This window comes from Euprymna scolopes, chromosome 30 (assembly GCF_053919585.1).
Source record: "Euprymna scolopes isolate OS-2025 chromosome 30, ASM5391958v1, whole genome shotgun sequence".
Classification (NCBI taxonomy): Eukaryota; Metazoa; Mollusca; class Cephalopoda; order Sepiida; family Sepiolidae; genus Euprymna; species Euprymna scolopes.
Window position 1 is genome coordinate 81,682,235 of NC_136511.1, and position 6,000 is coordinate 81,688,234.

The window sequence follows — 6,000 nt, forward strand, 5'->3', positions numbered from 1 at the left end:
GTCTGCATAATTGAAATCATACAAAGTTACAGTAAAAAAAATCTATACTCATCAACGTCATATTTGGTTTAACATCCATTTTACATGTTGGCATGTGTTGGACAACTTTTAGAAATTGACTTACAAACTCATAAATCTCTGGACAATCTAAGTTTATAAAGCCATGCTTAGATCTAATGACTGTTATAAATTAAGTTCTTTTATTTGTAAGCCAAAAAGGGTTATTTTAAGTCTATTTCCGTTATAGTCAGCTAACGTACTTCCTAATTTCCGGTGTAGCTATTACTGGAAGCAATGACGAGGCAAATCAGTTCTTTCGCTATTTTTTTTTTAATGTCTATATCTCCTCTGCACATGTACTCTATTTTTTTATGTTTCTCTGATCGTTCTTTTTCTATTTAATAAATCATTGCAAAGTTTTTCAGGCTTATTTTAATTAAGAATTATTGAAAACACTTTAAATTTTTTTAAAAACTATTTTGGGAATATATATTGGATACACTTTTTTTCTTTTCTCAAGAGGTTTGAAATTTTGTTATTTTGATTTCAAGAATTTTATTTTTATACTTTCATAAATATTTATTATATAAATCTAAATAAAAATAGTTTTTGTTTTAATTTTAAAAATAAGTTTTTTTATAATTTCATAAACACATTTCTTAAAAAATTTCAAATAAAATAAAAAAAATTTAAATTTTGTCATTAAAAGTGAAATAAGTTTTATCTGTATAATTTTGTTAATAATGTCCTTTTCTTATATTTTATAGCAATAAATTGCTTCACAATAAAAATACTAAAGAACAATAAAAGTGAAGGAACTGATTTGCCTTGTCACCACTTTCAGTAGCAGTCATGCCGGAAGTTAGGAAGTATATTAGCTGACTATAACCTCTATTTCTTATACTTTAATCATAATCTAAAAATGTCTCCATGTGGCGTGTCATTAATGCAGTGGCGTACCTATGTAAAATGGTGCCCATGGCAAAATTTGAATGTGCGCCCCTTCTTAATAATTTATACCTTAGATATACCTAACTACTAATTTTAATTTTTGTCAAGCAATTTTTGCGCCCATGTCAGAGTGGCGCCCATGGCACGGGCCATGCCTGCCATACCCTAGATACGCTACTGCATTAATGTCAGCTGCTAATCTCAAGTTGCCCGCTCTCAGCATTCTTTCCGTTCTTGCGTAAAGACCTGATAACTTATATCAGAGTTAAAGCAGGGGAAGTAACTGCCTTTAAAGAAAAAGAATTAGTTCCCCTTAACTATATTATTGTCCTAACAACTTTCAAACTGACCTATCTTTGACAATGACTTTATCGGTCTTTTGCTCAAGTTCATTCTAATCACTTTACAGTTTATTCTTCTTCACCTTCTCCAATAAACTGAACCTGCTTCCTCAACTGTTCTACATCTACGCACCCAAGAACTCATCTATTCTTTCAATGTGGCCATTTCAACAAAGTTTCCTGTTCTGTACACATTTTCCTATACTGTCCAGACTTCATTTTCCTCTGAAGTAAGCCTGTTTTTACACTGATTAAAATAATCTGTATTTTTTGTGATGTAAAATTTCCATTAATATTTAAAATATTTTCAGACTAGTTTTCACATGTTGATTCTTGTTAACAAATTAACTGATGCCTTGAGGTGTTTTTTCTTTTTTTTTTTTTTTTGTCTAGAAATCGTACCAGACAAAGCATGAAGTCACTTGATGTAAGGAGTTAAAGAAAACTACTTCGAGGTCAAAAACAGCCAACAGTAAGTGCTTCAATTCATACACAGATTCCGACCCATAAAACAGCAATTCTTCCCCCTTTGTCAGAAACATTGCAGAAAAAATGTAAGAACTATGGGCAAAATAAGAGAAACGAGTTATGAAGCTGTCGAAAGTAAACACAAGGTCATTTCTTTTCTTTTCACTCCTCTACACTTTGTAAAGTCTGCTAATTTTACATTATACAATTTGTTATTACTGAATACATTTTTACATTATACAGTTTATTATATAGTTTGATAGTATTCAAACAATTTATTTGTCTCCATATTGACTCTCAAATAGATATTTTCTGCTATCAGTATGAAAAAAAAAAAAAAGTTATTCAGTGTGAGCAAAATCTTCACATTCCATCATGACTTAACGTTGTATGCTATGTTTGATACAATATACACTTTGGATGTTTCTTTAAATAAGATATCAAATTGCACTATGATGTTTAGTTTTTATATTATATATACATATATATATATATATATATATACTAGCCTGGGTGCCCGGCGTTGCCCAGGTGTTTGGAGGTGTGTCGAGCAAAAAAAGTGGTAGTAGGCAGACTCGAGCCTGTACTACAAAGGAGGAAAATAACATGAAAAAAAAAAAAAAAGTAACGTCCTTGCTGTTGCGCCCATCGCCAAACCGGAAGTGACATAGGTTTAAATTAAGGCTAGACAAATGAAAAGAGGGGATGACCTTTGAAAATATCAGCGAAAAAAGCGACCCCCTCCTTGTAAAAAAGTTCCCGGTTGAGGGTGAAAATATTAATGTTTTTGGCAAATTTTTTTATATTTGTCGTCTGAAGGGTCGAGCTTCAAAATGATATCAATCTCGTGAAAACTCGTTGCCTCTGTCGAAAGTTTTAAGCAGACATACAAACATACATACATTTAAAATTATAGATTATTCAAACACAACACAGTAGTGTTTGAATATATGGGTAAGTGTTAGTTTTACTCATTTAGAACTGCTTTAAAGCTTCACCGCTCACTTTTGTGACCAAATTTCAAACAATTTTTACAGTTTATAAGTCAACTTCTCAGCTATATTTGGAAAAAATTTGTCAATTTTCATTCAGTAAAACAAAAGTTATAAAATGGAGTTAAAAAATTCTCAGAATGTGTAAGGAACTTAGCAATAATTTTTTTTTATTATTATTGGCTTTTGGTTACCATAGCAACTAAATCTGTAACGTTACCTTAAACCGGCTGGAACAGCAGAGATGATGACATAAGATATTAAAAAAAACTGTCGTTAATAATTCACTGCTGTCCAAATCTGTCACTCAGCTGTAATGTCACTAATAATTCACAGGTAACAAGTGAAATAGAGAGAAAATATTATTTCAAAGCAAAGCCTGAAAAAATCATGGATTGCATAGAAAAATGTGAGCATGAAAAGTAATATGGTTAAGATTAAACATGGAAAAGTAGAAGGACTAGTGGTTAAAACTGGAAAAGAAAAAAGATATTCTATATTTATAACTTAAAATATTGAAGTATTAATTAATTGATTATATGTTAAATAGAATTTTTTTTTAAATCCTTAATGCTGTAATATATATCTCAGTAACTTCACAGGTACCTTTCAAAATTCTTTTATCCAGCTTTGTTCATTCGCTTTTTTCACCTGATGATGAATCCACCAAGAATCGAAAACTTTCATGATACATATGGATCATACATTATTTTTTTAACACACAAAAAAAAAAAAATCATTAGAACATTAAAAAAAAATAAAAGTATAATTAAGCAAACGATTTGTTATTTTTAACAATGTTTGCTTAAATGAAAAAATGCTGCCTTTATACACACAATTATCTATATATATAAAAAGCGAAAATGTATGTATGTTTGTGTGTCTGCTAAAAACTTTCGACAGACAGAACAAAAATTAACAAACTCAGTATTATATTGAAGCCCCACCCTTTGCCCGAAAAATATCGAAAATTGGCCAAAAATGTTAATTTTTTCACCCTGAAATCAACAATTTTCGACAGGGGGGGGGTCAACAAAAACTGTCCTTTCGTGACGAGATCGGTTCTACGCATGCGTCAGATGACGTCATGACCCGATTTAGTTTAAATAGTTGAAGAACTGAGAGAATTTCATGTATGTCGTGTTAGCTCAGTTGGTTAGAGTATTGGTTCGTTATCTAAATGTTTTAGGTTCAAATTATGGTGTGAGATGTCTTTTTTTTTTTTCGATTTTTTAATTTAAATATTGAAGCAAGGTTATTTAAGCCATTTTTCATGTGTTTTTTTTGGCGGGGGGATTTTATTTTTCAGAAGTTTTAACGTTCGTTTCTCTGTTTTCTTTTTGTTTTTATTTTTTCGATTTTTACATTTAACATCGTTCATTTGCCTTACGTTAGTTTTTTTTTGTGTTTTTTTTTTACTTGGCTTTAATTTACCCGACTTTTACAAGCTATTTTCGAGATATTTTTTGATCACCGCATAGTGGGGAAAACAGAAACTGGCTTCCAACGCAAAACTAGGTCAAACATCACGCAACTTGACGTTGTCGCACCTGCTAATTTCGGTTTATAAACGTCAACACACTTATCAATTCATCTGTTCCCGTGGTCGAGATGGTTAGGTTGCAGGGGGTTGTTTTTCCATTTCCTTTCCACTTCTGCGTCAAAGGTTCAGGGTTCACGCCTACCTTTCTACTAAAACTATTTTTTTTCTTTTACACCTCCAAACAACCGGATAGTTTTTTTTTTTTTTTTTTAAACAGGGTTGTTTTAATCTATCCCCCCCCCCACCAACACACACCTCCAAACACCCGGGCAATGCCGGGTACCCCCGCTAGTATAATATAAAGAACAGAATACTAGATTCCCAAATCCATTATTTAGTCACCATTTATCTATATTTGAACAATCCTTTTTTTTTTTTTTTGAAAGATTAATAAAAACATTGTTACTGGAATCTAACATATGAGGTGCTTTCAATAAGTTTCCAGACTTTTTTCATATGGCACTTTTATTGATGAAACATGTATTAAACTCTAGTACCCTTCAAAGTAATCTCATCCGACTGCAATGCACTCGTACCATTCCAACGTTTGGAAGGCCCCATGAAAGTCCTCTTGTGTGAGTGTGTCAATGGCCCTTGTCACAGCCCCTTTCATCCCACCAGTTTTGGCAAATAGCAAACAGAATTCTGAACAGAAGTGTGCGCTCCATTCCAACTATCATCAATAGACCTGAGGTAATCTCGTCAGCATCAGACAAAGCCAAACTCTTTGTCAAGAACTTTGCAGCTAATTCTACCTTTTGCGATCAAGGCCGCCAACCCCCAATATTTCCCCCTGTATCTGAAAACACACTATGTGATATACGTATATCTGTACGTGATGTTGCCAAGCTAATCAAAAACCTTGATTCCAGTAAAGCAACTGGCCCGGACGGTATTCCAATTATGGTACTCAAAAAACTTCAACCTGAACTAGCGCCCATACTTACAAAACTATTTAAACGTTGTCTTAAGGAGAATAGTTTCCCATCTCCCTGGAAAATTTCATCTGTATGCCCTGTATTTAAGAATTCAGGTGATCGCTCATCCCCCTCTCAGTACAGGCCAATAAGTCTCCTGTGCGTCATGAGTAAGTTGCTGGAATCTGTGTTAAATACAGAAGTAATCAACCATCTCAACAAAAATAACCTTCTTAGTGACACTCAATATGGTTTCCGTTCTGCTAGATCTACAGCAGATGTGCTTACAGTTATATCTCATAGGATTAGCAAATCTCTCGACGGAGGCAACCTTTCTAGGGCAATTGCTCTTGACATATCTAAGGCCTTTGATAGGGTATGGCATAAAGGTTTACTTCATAAGATCGCTAGCTGGAAATGTCTTCTCAATTATTAAATCATTTCTTTCTGATAGGTTCATAAGAGTAGTAGTTGAGGGGCAAAAATCAGAAGCCCACAGTATTAATGCCAGTGTCCCTCAGGGGTCCATCCTGGGCCCAACTCTTTTCCTGATCTACATTAATGATCTTCCAAATCACATCCTTACATCATTTGTAGACATTTATGCTGACGACACTACCATTTATGGTAGCACATCTAAGACAGTAAACGACCAAGTTCTCTCCAATTCTCTCTCCTCTGATCTTGAGCATGTAGTACAATGGGGAAAGGAGTGGCTGGTTACTTTTAATGCATCTAAAACCAAGCTTCTCTCTTTACATCATCAACATTCTGATCCACATCTGGCA

The 6,000-nt window shown here is 33.4% G+C and overlaps 1 protein-coding gene across 2 annotated transcripts in view; it reads right to left on the minus strand.

Annotated features, from left to right (window-relative positions):
* Positions 1–6,000, minus strand: part of LOC145254854 (protein crumbs-like) — a 402,139-nt gene that overhangs the window by 126,383 nt on the left and 269,756 nt on the right. The window lies entirely within an intron of this gene.